Genomic DNA, 23,840 nt, shown 5'->3' with positions numbered 1-23,840 from the left:
CAACCAGATGCCAATTACAAGAGAACAGCCGTTTCACTCATCCAAATATTTCCACTTTGCTCAAAATGGATTCCAAAGAGTCCTGGGGTTCTCGGGGATGCTTTAAATCCTTTTTCCTGGCTGGATGGCATTTTAGGTTTTCTGTGTAAGACTCTCATGCTTCATTGCAAAGCTCAAAAAGAAATCGTATCTCAGTTTCTATCTCCCCGCCCCCAGCCCCACCCCTTGGTAGGGCATTTATTAATTTAGATTTCCTGGGAACTCAGGTCCCCCCTGGCTGGGCCTGGTAACAAAATCCCATTAAAGATAATGAATTATTTTCCAAAACTTTTTGGGCTGTTGGTTTTCCTGAAAGGTGCAGAGGGACAGATTTTTTTTTTTGCGAGGCACTAAGCTGAGACCATTGTGGATGAGTCCTTGGAGGACTCTTTGGGGGTGAGAAGAAGATAGAGAGAAGGACCAGAAGGGGCTCCCCAGGGAGGAAAATGGGAGAGGGTGGAGCCAAGGAGGAAAGGGAGAAAATAATGAGGCGTGGGGGGAGAAAGACACAGAGATCCCTTGTTGCCACAAGACCACTGAAGACTCTGCAAGTGTTCCACGGGTTCTGAGAGTAGGTGAGCCAGAAAGCTCCCCTCCATAGTCGGGCACTTGGGGGGCAGGGGACAGAGTCTATGGACTCCAGAAAGGCAGGATGGGAGCAGATCGTGGGCCAGCCTCAGGAAGGCTTGCTTCAGAGCCCAGAGAAGTTCCTGTCCCCCTCTTCGTACTCCCAAGTGAAGGCAACACTCTAGTAAGAACTTGGGGTGGGGGGAGAAGGGGTTCGACTCCTTTCTACACAAGTCTCCAAATAAAGACTAAATTTTTTTTTCTGGAAGAGGCAGTGGCTTGCTGGTTATACTTTAATAGAAATTTAAGCCCACAGTTTTTCCAAGTTCTAGAGAATAATAAAATTAATAAAACAGCGAACGTTTAGCACTTAGTGTATACCAAGGATTGTGTTAAGTAGTTTATGCATATTAGCTTATTTAAATCTTACAAGTTCTCTATGACGCTGGTACTATGATCAGATGAGAGAACTAAGGCATAGACAGGTTATAAAGTTTGCCCAGGGTCACTCAGAGCCAGGATTTGAACGAAGCCGTCCAACAGCAGAGCCCTGGGCCACTGTACCAAATGTTAGGAAGCATATCATCCTGAATAAAGTGAGCTAATTATGAGGTTCTTTACTGAGGGCCTCTGCACAGGGCAGAGCAGACGTTACAGGATCATGGTTAAAGCCGGAAGGACTTTAGCAATCACTGGTCCCAGTCTGGGAACCTGAGGCAATAGGGATTACTTGGTCAAGGTCCCACAACTACTTTGTGACAGAGTTGGGTTAGAATCAGAGCCCCCTAACTCCTGGCTTTCTGCAAGGATGACTCCTGCGTGGACATCACTGTCTCCCAGAATTAACCAAGGGCACCATCAACCCAGAAGCCGGGTATGGAAACATCCAGGTGTGCTGTCCCAGAGGGAGGAATACACGAGGAAGAGCTGGTCACAGGGGCCCGCAGAGGAGACAGCGGAGAGAGAACGTGTTTGCTTTACCCTCACCTTCTGTGAATGCAGACCCCAAATTCCAGGTCTGTTTTTGGGAACACAGAGGGAAAGAAGGTGTTGATGAACCAGCCCTCGAGGGGCTGGAAACTCTATCTGAACAAATGGTAAAAGAATTGGAGCTGCCAAGAGAGCAGAGCTGCGGAAGGGCTTCTTATTTGTGTGAACAAAACAATCAAACCTTTCCTTAGATCCCTTTATGGCAGATTAAGCAGGGTTTGGGGGATCCTGGCATACCTGTCACTGAACATTTGCATTTCACACTGCAAAAACCCTTTAGATTAACGACCTCCCTATCTGCGAGATATTCTTGTCTTAATAGTCGAGTTATGTGTAATACCAATCCCACCAAGATTAAAGAGGAAAGAATTTCTGGTACAAAATTTTGCTAATGACTGACTAAGACATAAAATCTCACTGCAATAAATTAACACGTGTCTTCTAATATGGACCTACTGATTTACTTGAGGCAAAGCTGCTCCAGAACCACACACCTGGGCATCATCGGGCCCCCCCTTAGAAGTGGCGGGGTTTATATTTACGTTCAGCTGCAGTGAACCCTGAGGACAGCCATCTAGTGCTGCGAGTACCAATAGCCCTGAAGTGGAGAGTGGCATTTCTGTAATACCTCCATCAGGAATCCTGCAGTCAGTGTGCAGTGGAGAGAGAAAAGGACACCTCCCTAGACCCATCATCACCACCCAGGCACCCCACGCTCTGCTTTACTGCCCTCTATGCACTCGACATTTTTATCTAATTTGTGAGTATTACCTGCCTTGAAAAACAGTGCCACATTCTGTGAGTGCTCTCTCTGGGTTGTATAGGCAGCACAGCGTGGCAGGAGGCCAGAACAGCCTGGCCCCATGTGCGAGGATGCTGACCCTGTGCTGACCTGGTTCGAATCCCAGTTCTGTCACTTATTTATTCATACAGCTTCAAACAGTTGACTTCTCTAAGCCTTCCTTGGCTTCCCTATCTGTAGAAAAGGGGCAACCAACATACATCACTTAAAATAGTTCCTGGCAGATAGTAGGACTTAGAGGACAAGTATAGAGCTGGGGCCCTCTTCCTTCTAATTTTTCCACCCAGGCCTCCATGCAGAGAAAACAGTTGACCCTCAAAGGCTTACCTATAACCTCCTGAGAGTGCTGAGTAACACTCTTCCTGAGTGACTCTGAAGGCCATGAACTGGGCAAACTGCCGCTCTACTGAAGCATTTATTTAAGTCCTGAGCATTGCAAGGAAGGTGTTTCATGTCACTAACGAACAGGCCTAGCCACCTGCGCAGCATTAGGGTGGCCACAAAACCCAGCGGCATCTCCACCACTGCACTGCTTTGCAGTTACCCCCGGTGTGGGTGGTTTAAGTTCCTGCAGACTCCGGTGTTTCAGAATTTTGTTGCTTTTTGGTTCCACCAAGACCGCTTCCCAATGCTGATAGCATTCAGTAGTTGCAAATGGACGTTTGTCCATCAGCTTTGACAACATGAGTTTAACTGGTTCAACCCACAACACAGGACAGTGGCCACCAGGCTCAGTCGTTTCAGAGGCTGGGGTCTCAAATGTCCTTAACTTGAAGCCTAAGTCTCTGTCTCTGGATTTATCTAATTGGTTCCCATGATTATGAAGATGCCTGCTGCCCTCCCCTGCTGGAGTCTGGCTGAGTAGGGCATCTCTTCAGAACAGGAAGGGCCCTGACAAACCCCTGCTTCCCTTCTCCCTTGATTTTGACCCCTAAAGGAATGTGGAAGTTTGTGATGATGGAGCACTTAGTAGCCTGAGATAAAATGTAGTCCTGTGTAGGGGACACACAATTTTGAGAGCATTAGCCCTCTGTGCCCCCCTTTGCCTGGCAAAACAATAAGGCTATTCTTTTCTACTTCACCCCAAACAAACAAACAAAAGGTAGTCCTGTGTAAGATGGGGATTGATACTCCAGAAGCTTCCACAAGGGTACTTCATTGGTCCACCCACAAGAACCTCTGGTGGGCAAGAGGGGAACAGGTCTGGGATGGAGCTGGCTCCTCTGTCAGTTGCCTTTTCACATGAAACATCTTGCACGTCTGTCCCTTAAGAGTGAGTGTGGAGGTTAAAAGTGGGCACCCCTATCTTGGGTATTGAAGGTTAAATTGACATTTCACATCTCCCCATCGCCCCACTCCCACACACCTGCATGGCTCCAGAAACCACACACCATTCTCATCATCCTCTGCTAAGAGCCCACTCCCTGAAGACCTCCTCTTAGGACCCTAGGCATTGAGTGTGTTCTTCAGTCAGAATGGTTCCTCAAGACTTAACTGGTAGTCTTAGATAATGAGCTCCCTGGGCCCCAGCAGAAAGAACTGGAATGTTGTCCCCACTTGAACACTGCCACACTGCCCCTGCTCTACTGCCCCCTAACCTAAGGCTTTATTTTAACCAAGGGGATGATCCAATGATATGGTTCCTGGAGATTTTCGTTCTGCTGTTCAAAGGTTCATAATTGTTATCACCAGAACATTTGCATCCACGTGCGTTGTGTTTCCTGCACTCCTGTTGAAAAACTGAAGTGACCTTAAGTCCCACGATAAAAATGCTTTTTCTAGTTGTTATGCTTTATCTTGTTATGGTAGACAGAATTCTAAGATGTCCCCCAAGATTTCTGCCCCACTGGTGTACATGTCCTGTGTAACACCCTCCCCTTGAGTATAGGCAGGACCTACGAATATGATGGCCTCTCATTCCTGTGAATATGCTACATTATATGGCACAAGGGATTTTGCAGATGTAATTAAGGTCCCTAATCAGTTGCCCTTGACTTTGAGTTAATCAAAGGGGAGATTATATTGGCTAAGCCTGACCTAATCAGCTGAGCCCTGGAAAGAGACGAGATGCAGCCACAGATACTCTCCTGTTGGCCTGGTAGAAAGCAAACAGCTAAGTCATGAACTGCCGATGGAGTGAGCCATGTAGCGTGGACCTGAGAGCAGCCTTAGGAACAGAGAGCAACCACTGCCAATAGCCAGGAAGAAAACATGGCTCAGTCCTACAACCACAAGGAGCTGAATTCTGCCAACAACCTGAATGACTGCAGAAGAGAACCCTGAGCCCCAGATGAGAACACAACCCTGCCAGCACCTTGATTTCAGCTTTGCAAGAGACGCTGAGCAGAGAACCCAGCTATTCTGCACCCAGACTTCTAACCTACAGAACCTATGAGATAGTAAGTGGGCATTGTTTCAAGCCATAAAGTTGGGAGAAATTTATTACATAGGAATAAAAAACTAAAATACTCACCTGGGGCTTCTTCGTATCACATCAGTTTTAAGGTAGGGCCTAATGTAAGCCTGTTCCTGGTTAGCTTGGCCATCCTTAGCCTTTTTCCCCCAAATACTTCTCACACATCTCTTCATTTTTGGCTTAGAACTCTCTTTGTCTTTTTACCAATAGGCTCACAGGTCTTGGTTCATTATTCTTCTTTGAAACTATTGTTAAGTACTCAGTCCATCCAGAGCTCTTCAGCATCCCATGCCTCTGTGACCTGCCAGGTTCTCTGTTTGATGGCCCAGCATCAGCATTTGCACCTCAGCACAGCTTTGTTTTTCTCTACCTGTCTTCATCTCCACAACACTCCCCAAGAAGTGCTACTATGGAGTTCCCAGATTTGGAGATTGCAAAGTTCTCTTGGCTATATCCCTTGAGGATCTCCAGGGGCTCCTGTGCCTTGGAGTTCTGACAGGATATAATTGGCAGACGTAGTAGCTGGTATTCTCAATTAAAGTGAGGTGTCTGAGTGTTTGAAGAACACATTGAGAGTCCGCTAATGAACCAGAGGCATCCACATAAATGCGGTTTTACTGTATTTGATTTAGATTGCAGAAAGCTTCTCTATGACTAGTACAAGAGTGTGATTAGTAGTTTGTAAATGAATGAACATATGAATGAGTGAACAAAACGTTTTACTCAAGCAGCAATAGAATTAAGGCCAGTAAGTAAGGTATCTAATTAAAGACACGCATTCATGGTTCTTTGCCTCTTGACTAAATTGTGCATCACCCACTCAAATACAATTGTCAGTAATATTAGTTAGCATTTATGCTTAGTTTTTTAAATAAAAAGGCTCTATTTTAATCCCATTTAACCAGGCGGTGGGGGGATATGCTAACTTCTCTCTGCATTAGCCAGCCCACAAGATAGAAATAAGACTCTGGAGGTGACCGTGGAGGGCAAAGCACCTTAGAGAAAATAACTGGTCACCTGGATATTGTCCCTGCAAAACTCCAATCTACAGAGTAATAGCAAGCAACTTGAAATTTCTTTATAAATATTTTATAATTCTCAAAAGTCGGAAACAATCTGAATATCCATCAATACAGGACGAGTTAAATTATGGTACATCCAAATGGAGTAATATGCAGTCATTAAAAATAGTGGTACAAATCTATACTTATTGATGAAAGGATTTCATGACATACTGTTAAGTAAAAGAAAAGCAGGGACTCCCCTGGTGGTCCAGTGGTAAAGAATCCGCCTTCCAATGCAGGGGACGCAGGTTCGATCCCTGGTCAGGGAACTAAGATCCCACATGCCGTGGGGCAACTAAGCCCGTGCATGGCAACTACTAAGCTCGCGCACCTCAACTAGAGAGCCCGTGTGCCACAAACTACGGAGCCCACACACTCTGGAGCCCATGCACCACAACTTCAGAGCCCAAGCGCCCTGGAGTCTACGTACCACAACTAGAGAGGGGAAAACCCGCACGCCACACCTAGAGAGAAGCCCATGTGCTGCAACTAAGACCTAACTCAGCCAAAAATTAATAAAATAAATAAATAAATCTTAAAAAAAAAAGAAAAGCAGGTTAGAAAATAGTATTTACAACCTAAGTGTAAGGAAAAAAGAAAGAAAAGACTGACTAGAAGGCAATATAACAAAAATGCTAACCATGGTCATCTTTGGGGAGTGAAGCTTATAGGTGGAGTGACCGTACTTCCTGGTTTGCCTAGGAAGATCTATTGTAAGAGCATGCCCATTCACTCTCAAAAGTGTTTGTTTATGTGATAAATTATATGATCACCCAAATAGTTTTACTTTATCCTTGTATTTTTGCATTTTGGCATACCTTTCTTTCTATCATCAAGAATACAGCTATTTTAATTTGGGCAGGGAAGCATTTTATAATGTTCATTTCTCAGTCATTTAAACTGACCATCCCCAGGTTAATCCAAAGTGTACGTTTTGATTCAATTCAGTGATCCTCCTAAACACCTGGCACCGCGCCAGGCACAGGAGGTCCAAGAATGGATTCAGTGGTGTCCATTCTCTAAGCTGCAGGGCTCAGCACCACTGATCACTGTCCACGTCCCAGGCTAAGACTTTATGTGCATCACTGCCTTTACCCCTCACAACACAACTCTATGAGGTAAGCACTGTGGGTATTCCCCTTTTATAAGTGAGGAAGTATCAGAGAGGTTAAGCTACTTGCTCAAGGTTGCACAAGCAGAATTTAGAGCTGAGCTGTCTGCTCCAGAGCCCATACCCCTAACTACTGGAGTACACGGTGTGAGGACGGGGGTCGGGAGGGGGGGAGCGTAGGTAGCAGACAGCAATCCGCTTTACCCTAGGACAACCCCGTGATAGAAGTATGCCAGTGCCACGAGATAACCCAGCCCAGGATGAGGGGAGTTAGGGGTCCTTAAAGGATGAGCAGAAAGAGGAGGTGGAGAGTGAGGGAGGGGACATTCCAAGCAGAGGCAATAGATGAGTATTTGGTGTTGGAGTATTAAGGGAGTGACAAGTAGTGTGGAGCTGATCACCTGTAACGTGCAAAGTGGAAGGGGAGGGGTTGGGCTGGCCCATGGAGGGCCTGGTGTGCGCACTAAGGGGCTTCACCTGTACCTAGGAGCCAAGCGCTGCTCGGGAAGGATGGTGAGCAGGGCCTGCCCACAGACTGTGCTGGAGGCCATCTGGAAAGGGCATCGGAGGGGCGGAGCAGTGCCAGGGAGATCAGTGAGCCCCACCACAAACTGGCAAGATGATTTACTGTGAAGCTATTGGTTTAAGTTTCAGGGCCCACCCTTGGCAGATGCCTCTTCCAAGGCCTGTTTCTAATTTTGCACGCACAATTCTGCATGCACAGTTCTGTATGCACAATTTTGTAATCTTTCTCTTAGAAAGTCCCCTCCCCAAACTCTTTAAGCTGCTGGCCCCCGCAAACCTAGATCTGCCCCCTGTGACCAGTAATTGTTTTCTTGTGCCAGCATCCAATTCCCAGCCCTTTAGTAAAATTCATCTTCTTTAAATTCCTCTTTTGACTTCAGTTTCTCTTCCTCTTTTATTTTTCTAAAGAAATACCTTGTTTTTCTTAATGCCCTAATCTATTCTTATCTTCTTGTTTTCATTTTGCCACCTAGTTATATTTGTTACTGTCAAACTTCTGCTGCATTTCATACCATTCCTCTCTCTCTGCTGTACCTCATAATATTTTAAAGTGTAAACAACAACAGAATCTGGTGAAATGGAAATAGAAGAGTGCATCCACCATGTAGCAGGGCCCTCTGCTGGCAAAGAGCCCGGCCAGGCCCCCTCAGCCCCTTTTTGCCCAACCTCTGACCAGCTTCTCCTCTCTCTGGGCTTCTTTCCTTCTTTACCATCTGTCTCCAAATTTTCTGCTAATTTACTTCCCCTCTAATTCTTTTCTTTTAGCCTCTGACAGGCCTAAAGTCACTGCCCCCAGGTCCTGTCTTTGCTCCAAAATCAAGTTTGTCTTCTTCTCAGTGAGACACCTGTTATGCACTCTAGCAAGGCAGGTGATTACCACAGGGTTCCCAAGACATGGCCCTTGGGGGTACCTTGAGATGGGTGTTAAGAGAAAGAAGCAAAAAGGTATAGTCCAACGTATATGCACTTTGACCGCATATGCAGGCCAATGTGCAAATCTCACCCCCCAGATTCTGCTGCTCGAACTTGCCTTGGGCGCTCATCCTCAGTGTTGAAGCTCACAAACTTTATCATTATCTGTGTCCTTTCCACCATCCCCAGACCCATACCTTCTGAACCTTCTGGCAGCACCCTGGCTTAAATACTTAGCATCAATGACCATGTGTTCAACAATGCAACCAATTAGGCGTCCCCATCAGCAGATTAGTTAATATAGTCACCTTACTCATATTTCAGACTATAAACTTCTTGGGGGAAGTGGCTAGTTTGTCTTCTTTGCTCTCTAGTACTGGAACTAAGTAAGTATTTGTCGTAGAAATGAACACCCCCAAGGAGATAGTACAGCCTCAAAATGTGCCTTTTATGGTCCTTGCTCACTTTACGCGTCAGCCCACTTCCTGGACCCATCTCCCTCTCCATCACTGACCTGGAGAACGTGCCTTCTTGTGCCTGCAGCTCCACACTCTCACCAGCCAAAAAAGCAGGGCAGAGAGCAGAAGAGACATGCACCAACTGCCTTAGTAACAAGTTCTAGGCCACTGAGTCTCCCAGCAGGGTCAAACACTATTCCATTTTCTGAGTGCACTTTTCACCCTCCCAAGTCAAAGCAGCCAAACAAATGACCACAGGTCCACACTCCTGATGTCAGATCAGTCAATAGCAATTAAGGGTCTCACTTAAAAACTGGCTGGTTGGTCCACAGTACTGGCAGGATTCTTGCTCAGGCTACTGAAGATCAATGTCAGCACATGTATCATGATGCCACATCGGTTATAGTTAGAAAGATGTGTGAACAGGAAAGTCATGGGTGTCATCCAGGGAAAGTCAGCTCCTGGGCTTTCAAGAAACCTCACGGCTTGGATGGTCTTGATGAATATCTCACTGACCAGCATAAGACTCTTAACCTTAAGTATGTGAAAATGGACTTGGTCAACAAATTCAGAGACAGGCAGACTTTCAGTGGTAAACTTCAGCTAACTAAGCTCACAAGAGACTGAACTATAAATCAGAATACAAGTTTCTTCCTTTTACATGGGTTATCTCTTTCCAGAAGCCAGAAACTTCCACTCCCCCAACCCAAGGTCTACCCTTTCCCTATGTCATGCTGAATTAATAATCTGAAGGTTGCTTGGTGAGACAGAAGCAGAGCTGAGTCAAATGATAACTTTATGTTTAACTTCTCAAGGAAGAGCCAGTCTGTTTTCCAAGGTAGCTGCACTAATTTACATTCCCCCTGATAGTGTGCGAGAGTTCCAATTTTTCCATATCCTTGTCAACACTTGCTATTATCAGATTTTGTGATGATAGCCATCCTGCTGAGCATGAAGTGATACCTCATGATTTTGATTTGCATTTCCCTAACACTGAGCATCTTTTCATGCACTTATTGGCCATTTGTATATCTTATTTGGAGATGTCTACTCAAACCATGTTTTAATTGGGTTATTTTTATTATTGAGTTATAAGAGTTCTTACAACTAGATACAATGCACTTATTAGATACACATTCTTTCTTTCTACATGTTATTGGTACTGACTAAAATATTAAGGCATTCAGTCTCATTCCCCTTGCACTGTATTTCCAGAACTCAAGATTTTTTTCTACTTTAATATTTCCGTCATTGAAATAATTTTGTAACGTGTATGTATGTATTTCTTTTCTCTCCATACCTCAAAGCTGGAATTAAAGCTATGTGAGTCTTATAATCGATGATGACCTGTTAAAGGGCATCTCAGGGTCATCCCTAGGTAGTTATGGTTTTGTAGAGGGGAGAACTGATCGAAAGAATAAAAACTGGGAGAGACAATCACCACGGACTAGGGACTGCTAGAAGTGGGGTGTGGGAAATATTTTTGTAAATATTTCTTAATATAGAAAAAAAATCTAAACGATTTTCTTTGACAGGCACAAGGAAGCCACTAATTAGGTCCCCAACTACCAAGTGTTCACCAGAGAGATCAGGGGCTCCTGCAGTCTTAATTGACCAGAAATCAAACCACAAGGTGTTAACAAGAAGCTAGAGGCTCTGGGCTGTGTTTCAACAACCTCTTCTGCACTGGAAGAGGATAGAGGGGGTTTCTTGTAAACTAAAATGACAGATCTGTCAAGCCACAGTAAAGAGCCATTTTTATAACCCAAGATGGGCTCTCATTTTTGTTAAGGCTCTTCTGGGTGTTAGGAATAGAAACTCCCACCCCAAAGCTGGCTTGGATACAAAACAGTGGGGTGGTAGTACCCATACAGAGGTGCTGCTGAAACAACTGGCTGCCAGCGCTCGTGGAGCCTCGGCAGTCCTCAGGCAGGGGTGACTAGTCTCTGTCTCGTGCCCTTATGAAGCCAGGGATATAGGGCCTTCCATGAGCAGTAATCAGAATAATAGGTCATGTTTATTGAGGGCTGGCTACGTGTCAGACACTGTTCTAATCACTTTATGGGTAAATAGCTCATTTCATCCTCGTGACAATCTATGAAGTAGAGACTTTTATTATGCCCATTTTAGAAATGAGAAAAACAAGGCATTGAGAGGTTAAGCAACTCTGCCCAAGGTCACACAGCTAGGAAGTGATGGATTCAGGATTCAAACTGAAATATTTTGGCTCCAGAGTCTATGCTGTTAACCACTGGGCTTTGTTTTACTTTATTCCAGGCTCACAAACTAAACCCCAAGTTTCAGACAACTGTATAAAGACGCACACGAAGAGGAACTAGGAGGGAAATGTAAATGAATCTAAATTTGTCCTCATCTTAGATTCTTAAAGCTGAGCAGGACCTTCAAGATGATCTAGAACAGTGGCTCTCAAACTGAAGCCCACAGACCCCCGGGGGTCCCCAAGACCTTTTTAGGGGCACCTGAGAGGTCAACGTTTATTTCATAATATTACTAAGACTCTGTATGTCTTTTTCACTGTGATGAATTTGCACTAATGACACAAAAGCAACAGCAGATAAAACTGCTGGTGCCTTAGCATGAATCAAAGGAGTGGCACCACTGTGTCATTGTATTTGTCACCATTACACTGTAGCAGTTAAAAAGAAAAGAGCCAGTGTCCCTTAAGAATGTCCTTAATGAAACAGTAAAAATTATTAATTTTATTGAATCTTGACCCTTGAGTTAACATGCTATGAGATAAGATGGCAAGTACATAAAGCACACCAGCTGTGTTCCCAGCACGAGGATCCTGAGCAAAAGCACTTGTGCAATTGTTGAGTTGCGAGCTGAACCGGCCGATTTTATCATGCAACGTCATTTTTATTTGAAAGAACAACTGACAAACTGTGGTTCTACAGACTTGGGTGTGAGGCAGACATCTCAAAAATAATTGAGACTGCTACTTCAAGGAAAACAATTGACAGTATTTGTTGCCAATGATAAAACTCGAGCTTTCAACTAAAATTTTGAAGTTTGAAAAACCTGTACCTGCCATGGTGAGCTTGACAGCTTCCCGATACCTAAAAACCTTTCTGATAGCTTTGTGGTGATAGTAACAAATGTGATTTTTTTGATATTTTATATTTGGTATTGTGTGATGGAATGTGTCATCAATTGGAAGATCTGCATAAATCAGTGAACCAATATTTTCCAAATCATGAACACATGACATTATAAAGTCATGTGCGAGGGACTTCCCTGGTGGTACAGTGGTTAAAAATCTGCCTGCCAATGCAGGGGTCACGGGTTCGAGCCCTGGTCAGGGAAGATCCCGCACGCCTGAGAGCAACTAAGCCCGTGTGCCAGAACTGATGAAGCCTGCATGCCTAGAGCCTGTGCTCCGCAACAAGAGAAGCCACCGCAATGAGAAGCCCGCGCACCACAACGAAGAGCAGCCCCCACTCGCCACAACTTGAGAAAGTCCATGTGCAGCAACGAAGACCCAATGCAGCCAAAAATAAATAAATTTATTTTAAAAATAAAAAATCATGTGTGAGTAAACAATTCATTTCTAGTATAAGATAGATGGATGGATTTTAGTGGGAAAAGTCTGAAAAGTTCATTGATATCATTTCCACATATATTAGAATTCTCCCCTTTCCAATCCCATAAAGCTGGATTTTCTTCATATGCTTCAGCAAAACAACATATCACAACAGATTAAACGCAGAAGCAGATGTAAGAATTCAGATGCCTAATGTCAAACCAGACATTAAAGATATTTGCAAACATGTAAAACAATGCTACTCTTCTCAATAATTTTTGGTTTTGCAAATATAGTCACTTTTTTTTTTTTTTGCCACACGACACGGTTTGTGGGATCTTAGTTCCCCAAACAAGGATCAAACACTGGCCCCCTGCAGTGGAAGTGCAGAATCCTAACCACTGGACCACCAGGGAATTCCCAAATATAGTTACTTTTTAAAAAAATGTTATTTATAATAATAGGCAATATGTTTATTATTGTTATATTTACTGAATTAATAAGTAAATATTTTAATGTAGCCTTTTTAATGTATAATATAAGTAACAGTAGAATAACTCACATAAATACAAGCTCCTTGGAGTCTTCAATAATTTTTTAGAGTCCTGAAAACAGAAAGTTTGAGCCTCTGATCTAGTTCAACATTTACCATCCATATTCTAGAACTTAATAAGTTTTCTTCAGAAAAAGAAAAAAGGGCTCTATGGCCAAAATAAGTTTGAAAACTCCCACATTAAAAAATACTTGTATATATAATATATGTAAAATACATCATATATATATACACACACTCATACACACACACATAAATATATAAGAGCATTTCTTCACTGCACAACTCTTAAGAATCATGTTATATGCTAATGGGCATCATGGTGCTCTAAAGCAGGGGACCCCAAACCCTGGGCCGCACAGCAGGAGGTGAGTGGCGGACGACTGAAGCTTCATCTGCCGCTCCCCATCGCTCCCCATTGCTCGCATTACCGCCTGAACCATTCCCCTCCCACCCCCACCCCGTCCGTGGGAAAATTGTCTTCCATGAAACCGGCCCCTGGTGCCAAAAAGGTTGAGGACCGCTACTCTAAAGAGAGATGATGATGGTATGCAGATTTCCCCAAATTTACTTGATCTCCAATTCTTCATTCATGGGATATCTATTAACATTTTGAAGCACCAGTTTTCCTTGGACCAAATTTTGTGAAATGTTGATCTAGTACTATCTCCTCATTTTGCACAGAAAATTGAGTCTCAGAGAAGTAAAGTGACTTGCCATAAATTACGCTACTAATTAGTGGCAATACTGAGATTAGGACTCAGGTGTTCAGACTGCTAATCTGGCATTCTTTCATTCATTTATAACCTGTGAGCCTCCCCAGGCCCCATCTTCACTGGAAGGGATTACAGCACAGACTTCAGCGTATTTGCACCAACCAGTGCTTCTAATCTGTTGCCTTTGAGAGATAATCCTACAAAATGCAGCAGAATGTAGATTCCAAAACCTGCAGAGATTACTTTTTATGGGAGGGGGATTATCTCTGTAATCCAATTAACACAGCAAGCCATGGGGAAAAAAAAGTAGGCTTTAGATTAGCATCGGGGGAGGAGTTGAGAAAAGAAGTTAATTCATATTAACAGGTTTGCAAACCTTTGAAGTGCATTTACACTTTCCTAAATACTAATCATAAATCTGCAAGGTGAGCCAGTAGCTTTTGGAAAGAATATTACAGCCATGAATCAAATAGTTTTAATGTTTAGAGTACTTCCTTATGAATGTCCCTTTTGAGTTTCCTCTGAGAGCTGAGCTACATTTCTTCTTCCCAAATGACAAGTTTGTAACTCACTACATTTCCCTCTTCATCTTGGCTGCCAGGAAGCTTTGAGTCAGATTACAGAGGAATCCAGATAACCAAATCATCAATATGATGCTATAGATGGTCCCCAAATTCCTGGAGCTGAGAGACTATTTATGTCATATGAGATTGGGTAAATAATCTTTCACCTCTCAGTGGGTAATTTTGCCATCTGTTGAGTCCCAGTAAAATTACTGGCTACTACCAAATTCCCTTACCAATCTTCCCTGGTCTCCAAGTAACTTTCTGCCAAAGCTCATGGTTTTAGCTGCTGAGAATCAAAGAGGTCATCAGATCGCTGTTCTGCCTTCCTTGTCGGTATCTCCTATGCTAATATGGTCAATAATTATGCAGAGGGCAATAAAATTAAACTGCTTTTATCCCCTGAAGGAAATGCTTATGTGCTCAAGATAGTTTGCATTTTCTGAGTATATTCCAAAATCTCTGAAGATTTTATTCATGCAAGGTAAGTCTGACCTTCAACTAAACTCAGATCTATAATTTAAAGTGGCCTCTTTGACTCAAAATCCTCCCCATTTCAATGCCAAATGGATCATCAGCTGCTCTCCAAGTAATATTCGCTCCAAAGGAAGGTTCCTGCTACTGATCGACGCACATTTTTGCATTTCCACTCACAGACTTAAGTTCTGCTCTCCAATATGTGACTGTAGCTTAATTGACGGAGGAATGCAAAAAGAGATTTGCAGGCATCTGACTACTGTCGACTCATTGACTTCCCTCAGAGAATTCTTTCACTTGTCTTTTAAATTTTCCTTTCTTGTCAAAATTGCAGGTGCAGATAAATGCTGGAATCTTATTTCAATCAGAAAGTGCCAAGAACAAGAAAAGATGGAGAATTTTGATTGTCGTTGAGGACAGAGCCTCAAACAGCTGGAGGCCTTCCATTCTCTTTTAGCTTCCATCCATCTAAGAAAAAAAAATGCACTAAGGATTTCACTCAATTTGTGCAGAAAGATGAGGAAATTCACACTGAAATGAAGAACCACATTCCCAAAATAGCATTAACCTAGAACAGCGCTGCTGGGGGAATAAGAGACCTTGAATGTTGTGGGCACACCCCTGGTAAAAGGTCAGGGGATGCCCGAGATGGGATTCCTGTGTTGTGTTAGCTGATGATGCATTGGCTTTTCCTTTCAGGGAATCTTAGAGCCAGCTCAGGGATTTTCACCTCAGCCAGATTTTCTTTCTCCAGACCAAACACATGTGTGTTTCAAACAACTTCTGAGTAAACCTGGAAATGATTATAAGAAGGAAAAAAACAAAACAAAACCAATTTGACTTAGTTGTCATTCAGAGCTTCGCCCCCAGGGTGGGTCAAACAATTTGTCTCGGGGTCCACCCAGTGCCTGCTCAGAAATTTGCTGCAGTGTGTGCCACGGGGATCTGAAAGATTCTGGAAACAGGCTACCTCCTCACTAGTCTGGACCCGGGTCCTCAGCATCAGAGACTGTGTTCAAGGGTTTATGTATCTCCAGGCTCCAGCCCAACTCCTGGCATATAGTAGGTCCTCAATAAAGAACTGAAATGTAGCCCCTCAGTGAATATTTGATCATGGATGAAACAAGAATCTGTCCCTAGGCCAGATTCCCTGTTTCTGGTTCTAATCTCTCCTTCACCCCCAGCCTTATCATTTTCCCTCAGCTCTTCAACAACTCAAACCTGGGCTGTCCAGCACCGTAGCCACTAGCCACGTGTAGATACTGAGCACTTGCAATGTGGCTGGTCCAAACTGACATGTGCTTCAAGTGTAAAATACACACTGGATTTCAAAGAGTTAATACAGGGGGAAAAAATGTAAACTATCTCATTAATCATTTTATACTGATTACATGTCGAATGATCATATTTTAGATATATTGGGTCAAATATGTTATCAAAATTAATGTCACCCATTTTGTTTGTTTGTTTTGCTTTGTTTTATTTTGTTTTTAATGCACCTTCCAGAAAAGTTAAAATCATCAGTGTGGTTCACATTCTATTTCTATTGGACAACACGGATTCAGTCCTCACCTGGCTCCCATTCAGACCCAGCTGGTGTCTACTGACAACCCATTGACTTGACCAACATAGTGTCAGTCCAGCCAGACCTGAGGTCCACCAACAGCTCCAGAAAGTCCCAAAAGTAAGTCTTTCTGGTCGGTCCACACTCATGCCACTCGTCCCTGCAGCAGGGCATGCTTTGCTGCCCTCTGCTGGCAATCCCGGTGCCCGCAGCGTCACAGGGCACCAGAGCCTCTTCCCCCAGCCTCTCCTGCTACACGCGGTTCTGACGCTACCCCTCCACACTTCCAACTTCCCCACCCTTAGCATTGTATTTTCAACGGTAGCAGTGGGGGGCTTCCCTGGTGGCACAGTGGTTAAGAATCCGCCTGCCAATGCAGGGGACGGGTTCGATCCTTGGTCTGGGAAGATCCCACATGCCGCGGAGCAACTAAGCCTGTGCGCCACAACTACTGAGCCTGCACTCTAGAGCCCGCGAGCCACAGCTACTGAGCCCGTGTGCCTAGAGCCCGTGCTCCGCAGACAAGAGAAGCCACCTCAGTGAGAAGCCTGCGCACCACAACGAAGAGTAGCCCCCTGCTTGCCGCAACTAGAGAAAGCCCGCATGCAGCAGCAGAGACCCAACGCAGCCAAAAACAAATAAAGAAATTTATATATTTTAAAAAAAGAGTAGCAGTGGGAAGGAAAAGGGAGACTGCACCTTGTAAAAAGAAAGATGTATTCTGGAGAAAGCAGTTTCCTTTTTAGATCATTATGTATTTCCTTCAAAATATAAAAGTATCTTGTAGTGTTCCTCACATATCACTCAGGCCTAGTATCACCTGGGACGTTTGTTAAACATGCCGATTACTAGATCTCTCTGCTGAAAATTCTGGGTTAGTAAGTGAAAGTTGGAAGCTCAGGAAACTGTTTTAACAAGACTCCTCCCACCCTCACCCTGCCCCCCAACCCCACCAGGTGATTCTTGTTCCAGGGAAGTTTGAGAAATATGGCTGTGGAGCAGAGCTTCTCAAAGCTGAAGGTGCCCACTGACCGCCCAGGGCCTTGTTACATGCAGATTCTGATCCAGAAGGTCTGGGCTGCGCTGAGATCCTACATCCCGGGTGATACTGATGCTGCTGGCCCATGGCCACGTTTGGAGGAGCCAGGTTGTAGATACCAGGGTCCGTGCCCCCAGGTGTGTCCTGAGTAGCACACCTGTTGCATTAAGAATCACTACAAGCTCTGCTGCCGCCTACCACTCCTACAGAGGCTTCTCTAAAAAGCAAACTCAAACTGTTCATTTGTCTGGAAAAGCAAGGATGCCCCCTTTTGACAGCTCAACATATTTTCTGTAAAATGCCAGGAGAAGAACAGTAAGTATAATTTATTCCAAAAAAATTTTTTAAATTACTATCGGTGAGAAAGAATTCCTTTCCCTAATAGGCTGTTAAGCCCCATGAATTGGAATCCTGTAGGGATCCTGGCCGTTTAAGCTAAAGATATTATGGGGGTGACTCAGTTTGGCTTTCTAAGACTATGTCCTCTGAAAGATTACCCCCCGGGATGAACCATGCAGGGGGAGCTGGGGCTTCGGAAGTGAGTGGCTGCCTTTGAGGACTGTCCGTGGCCTACAATCTTTAAACTCGGTTTCTGCCTTTATTTCTTAACCCTTTCCACCATGGCACCAGCAAACATTTTTAGTGTTGTCACATCTGGCACTCACCCTGGTCAGGCTGTTAATGCTCCTAGCTGTTCCCAATGATTCTCTGGGAGTTTGGGAGCAGGGAAAGTGGATGGGGAGTGCTTCTACTATTTTTCCTTTAGCTTTTTTTTTTTTTTTTTTTAATGCACCGTGCTGCTTGTGGGACCTTAGTTCCCTGACCAGGGATAGAACCCGTACCCCTGCAGTGGAAGTGTGCAGCCCTAACCACTGGACCGCCAGGGAATTCCCGACTGCTTCTATTATATCAGCTGTACTTAAACTATGTGCTTGAAACTTTCTCTTCCTAATGGTGACTTTGGATTTACCCAAGGTTATGCCTTAATTTCTCAAGACATCATGAGACTGCATCATAAACTGTGCAATTTTCAGACACCAATGCAACTGCATTTATTAAGCAGAAGCCCTTTTGGAGGGGAACCTTAAATGACCAAAACATTAGGAGACAAAAATTATCTGACCATTCTGTTCCTGGCTTAATTTCTAAGGCTCAGAAAATGAGTCTAGCATCTATCCACATAGCGTATATTTCTGGCAGATGGGTACTGCATGTGTGTGGCGGGGCAGGGGGGCGGGGGGGGGTTGTTTGTTTTGTTTTGTTTGTTTCAAGGCCAAGGCAATAATCTATTTTAAGAGTTAATACCTTCCCATCCTCACCCCTGCATTTTCAAAAGACTCCATCCATTGTTAGCCACATAAGCTCCCATTAAAGTCAAATTTCCTTAGATGAGGAAGTAACTGAATGCCTAATTACACATGCAGTGCTGGAAAAAAAATATTAAGACTGCATTTACATTGCCAGCTTTCTTTTCCCATTACACAACAGAAGATTTATCCTTTCATCTAGTGCGTGAGCATTGCTCTTGCAAGCTTGTGGTTCCATGTAACGTATATTAGTATATCATTCACTATTAGTACCAACCTTGACAATCTAGAAGTTATGCCTCTCTCAATGTTATATATAGTCTTTCTTCTGAGCTAGAAACAAACCGAACCAAAAATAATCACCAAGCCCCACGTCCTGGCTGCCACTTACCCAGACAGTGACATTGCAACACCCCAGGGCCGCACAGATCTCCTGTGAGCTGTGTGGATTCCTGCCATGGGCTGCACCCACGCAACTATCGAATGCAATTCACAGGCAGAAAGCCCATTTAAACCTTTATCCAGTGGCATGTTCGGGGTTCTTTCTGGACAGGCTGCTTCTGCCTGTGGAATTAAGTGAGTGCTCAGTGATCAGTCATTGCCCAGGGTTCCACCTTAGGTCGCACTGTAAGCGACCCAACAAAACGTGTAATACATGTGTATGCGCACTCACCTACGTTCACTTCCAAACGCTTAGACCTTGGAACATTCCTGCGGTTTGATCAGAAGCAAAGCCTAATATGGACACTCTCCAACTCCAAGGTCAGAAAGTAACTAAAGAAAAACTGCAACCTTTAACTGGGCTGCTGCCCAGGCCTCAGGTGTGTGGGTGTCACCTAGTTTTTCCAGATGTCAGCAGAGAGACAAGATTTGATAGATAGGTAACTTGGCCCTTACCTCCTGGGAACTGCTACTTCAATGCCTGGATCGCCTACCGATTCACATTGCTGGCGGGTTCCCGGTAAATGCGGCTGACAGACTGTCGAGGTGAGGCAGCTACACCCAGGGAACAATCTGCGGTGTGGTCCGGCAGATGCCATCACGTCACACGGAGCCTCAGCAGCTCAGCTGGGGAGTGATCCAGCTTCCTGGGCTCCTGGCCCCATGTCTCCCAAGATTCTGTCAGGATAAACCAAGCCATAACCATGCAGTGCCCTAGACACTGGCATGAGGAGATTGGGGTGGACACTAGGGCTTAGGGTTTTCTGCTTCTCGTAGCTGCTGTTGCAGACAACTCTAACTGCCCAGTCTCCTAATGGGAGTCTTCTGTTTGTAAGAGTGGGAGTGAGAGGAGGAACCCCCAGACGAGTCTTTCTGGGGTTCAAAGAATAGAAAGAAGCCTCCTACCAGTGAGTGGCACTGGCCAACACTGCCCCCTGAGGGCAAGGCATCAGCTCCTGGCCCCATTACAAGGGAGATGGCCGGCGGCCAGATTCCCAAAGTCCCTGAGGTTCTTCTCAGGCTCAGGTCTCATGCCTCCCTGGAGTCATGTCATGACTCTGCCCAGAGAGCCAGCTTGCACCCGTGCCCATGGCACACCCAGCTGAATAGCACCGATTTTTTTTGCACAGATCCCACAATACATAAATTCCTCCACCACCCCAGGTTCTGTCTATCACAGTGATTCTCAAACTGTTTGGTCTCAGGACTCCTTAACACTCTTAAAAATTATTGAGAACCCCAAATAGCTTTTGTTTATGTGAGTTATGTGGATTATATCTATCAATATTTATCATACTACAACATTTTCTAGCCACTCTCCCTCCTGTTTGGTGGGATATGCAGGGCCAAATATTATGGCCACTCCCACCCCCATGGCAAGCCCCCCCCCCAGGGGTCACCACTGAGAAGATCTGTTTCCAGAGGCATGGGAACTTTGGGAAGCAGGTGGCTTTCTAAGGGGATGGAGACTGATGAGGTTTATCTTAGATGGGATAACCAGGGAAGCCGGTGTGGCCGGAGCAGAGTGAGAGTGAGATGAAGAGGGAGGTGGAAGCCAGTTCGTGTCAACCTCGTGTCAACCTTGGTAAGGAGGGGGCTTTGTTCGAAGTGTGATGGACACCATTGGATGGTTGTGAGTAGGGGTGACATTGCTGACTTGCTTTTTATATAGAACATTCTTGCTGCTATGCAGAAAATAGACTGTAGGTGTAGGTGGAAAGCAAGAATGATGGCAGAAAGGCCAGAAGACAGGAGGCTATTTTAGGGATCCAAATGAGAGATGGGGGATGACTTGGATCAGCAAGGGGAAGTGATGAGAGGTTCTCTGACCAGGATATATTTTGAAGATGGAATTGCTATAACTTGTGGTTAGATTGACATGGGTATAAGGGAAATAGAATAATCAACAATGATTCTTGAGTGTTCAATCTGAGCAAAATCTGGGTGAATACACTGAGATGGAGAAGATGGAGGCAGGAGCAGGCTTGGAGGATAAACTCAAGTTCTACACTGAAGAGGTCCAATTTGAGATGCCTATTGGACCCCCAACTGGAAATGTCAGATAGACAAATGTCAGATAGACTTATGTAAGTGTGGAGATCCAGGGTGTTGCAGAGATTGGAACTGAAGATATATATTTGGAAAATATTGGCATGTAGATGGTATTTAAACCAACAGGACTGCATGTCACCCAAGAGACTATAAATAGAGAAGAGGAGAGGAGGGGTAGAGGATGGAGCCTACAGACCTAGAGGTGAGAAAGAGAAGCAGAAATGGAGACCAAGAGGTAGCAAGAAGGACAGGAGGGTGTGATGCAAAAAGAAGAGGCAATTAATTGTACCAAATTCTATTGAGAGTTCAAGTAAGATAAAGACTGAGAATCGACCACTGGATTAGGCAAGGTTTTACTCTTGATAAGAACAGTTTCAGCAAAATGACGAGGATAAAATTTGGAGTGGGTTGAGAGGATCGAGAATTCCAGGCTGAATGGAGGACTGAATACCTGCACTTCTGTTCCCTTTTGAATTCCCATTAAAATGACAATAAAGGGTTTTAATTACATAAAACTATGGAACAGAGAGACTAGGAGAGGTGATGAGAGCATATGAGAGATGTCAACAAAATTTTAAAACCTGGAAAGCAGAGAGATGAGTGGTAACTAACCTAGCAACATGAAGAAAATGGAAAGCTAGGTAACTATAGTCTGGAGGAACAAAAAAGTGGTCTCATTCATGCCAAATGAGGAAGGCTCAGAAAGGCTCAGGAATTGAAGGTACCAGGTACTTATGACGGTGCTAGAAGGAGCTAAAAGCAGGAATGAGTGAAAGTCTCCTGAAGAAGAAAACGTCTCCTAGACTCCCTCCTCTGCCCCCACAGAGCTGGTGACTGGCCCTCCACCATCAAATCAAAAGACTATTAGCCTAAAAAAAAAAAAAAGACTATTAGCCTAGAGAGGATGAACCACAGGAACTCTGCACTGGGAGAACCAAATCAAACATGAGAGTAAAATAAAGAGTATTTCCAATGAACAAAGTCTCAATTTACCACCTATGCATACCTTGTTAGAAAGGTACTGGGGGATGTACTCCATCAAAACAAGAAGCTAAACCAAGAAAGAGGGACCCAAGAGTCAAGGAACCCAACACAGGAAGTCTAGAAGAAATTCCCTGGAGGAGAACAAAGGGACATCCCAGAATGACATCCATGCAGCAGGCCTAGAGAGCAACAAGCTCAGATTGGAGTACGAGAGTGGAGAACTCCAAGAAGGATGTTTCCAAGAAAAAGAAATGAAACACATATTAGCTGCCTTATACTTCTAGCAGAGTTTGGGGATAAATTGTTATTAAGTACAGAGAAAACCAAGCAAAGGAAAAAATGAGGAAATGACTCAGAAAAACAGATTGTACAAGAAAGGAAACACACTCATGGTACAGTAAAAGGCTCAATTATGACTATTTACTAGTCACAATAACAATGAATATTGATTGAACTAAAATTGTAATAGATATATATTGAGAGGATGGTAGGAAGAGAAACAGGTTTAAAAAAGTAATTCTTCATCTTTACAATAAGAAGTCAACGAATAATATATAAAACTGGAAAATCAAGAAATATATATATATATATATATATATGTTTTTAAAAATCAAACAGTTCACAAGGCTTAAAACAAATAAATTACCAAATTTCCTCCCATCAGAGGCAACTGTTTTTTGGGGTTTTTTTTACTGTTGTTTTAGGCTTTCTTTATCTCCATCTTTTCTAAAATATATATATATCCCCTCAGAAAGAAATTGGATAATTTCTTTATTATAAGCCTTGTAAAACTGATTGTTAAAATTTTTTTAAATGTTTAGAATTAGTTATACGACTTTTTAAAACTACTTATATGTATCACTTTGATAAAAATACATTTAACTTGTTTAAAAAAATAAAGAGAAAGAGAACAAGATATGAAAAAGGAGAGAAGTATAGACACAACTGACTTACTAAGATGTCTAGACTCAGTGAAACACAAACAGCAGTTTTAAGTTTTTTAATCATTGCTTTCAATCATTTTCCAGTTGAATTTCATTTTCCCATACTTAATGAAATACTGAGCAGAGCTCATAACTTTCTGGTTAATTTCAGTTACTCTCTTTCAGAAAAAGAGACTAAGCTGACCCTGGTGATGTACAGGACAGCTGGGCGAGGCTGCAGGCCCTGGAGCTTCAGCAGAGTGGGCTCCATTGTGGGCTTCCCTCAGCCACATCCAGCTCCTCGGGGGCAGGCAGGGAGTTGGGTGCGTCTGTTAGGCTTCATCAGAGTTGAGGTTTTGCCAGGGAAATATGGAGAGAGGGGCAGGTAGATTGAATACTATGTAAGGGTGTGATTTCAGGGATTGAACCATGGAATCCAAACTGAGCAAGGTGGGAAGTAGGGGCACAAGGAGGGCTTTGGGGAAGTGGGGAAGGGAGCTGAGGCTGGTGGACCAGATGTCTCAGAGGGGTTGAAGAATGCTGGATGTTATAAAGACTGACTGTGCGGAGGTTTCCATTTAGAATTCCTGCGCGCTGCAGCACATTCGTTACCCCTGTTCCTGCTGTAATTCCCTAGCGTTGCTCCACTGTTAGGTTTCCTTTAAGTTAGGTTAGTTGTCTCTGCCCCCTCGGAGGTATGCCTGTCTCAATTCCTCTGATGTGTGAGAGTCATTCTTCACTTCCTCTAGGGAGAGGGAAACACTTCCTTCTGCTCATGATCAGTTGTCTTCCC

The sequence above is a fragment of the Orcinus orca genome, chromosome 13 (assembly GCF_937001465.1).
Source record: "Orcinus orca chromosome 13, mOrcOrc1.1, whole genome shotgun sequence".
In the NCBI taxonomy this organism is placed as follows: domain Eukaryota; kingdom Metazoa; phylum Chordata; class Mammalia; order Artiodactyla; family Delphinidae; genus Orcinus; species Orcinus orca.
The sequence above is the reverse complement of the archived record's forward strand: the minus strand, read 5'-3'. Positions refer to the sequence as shown.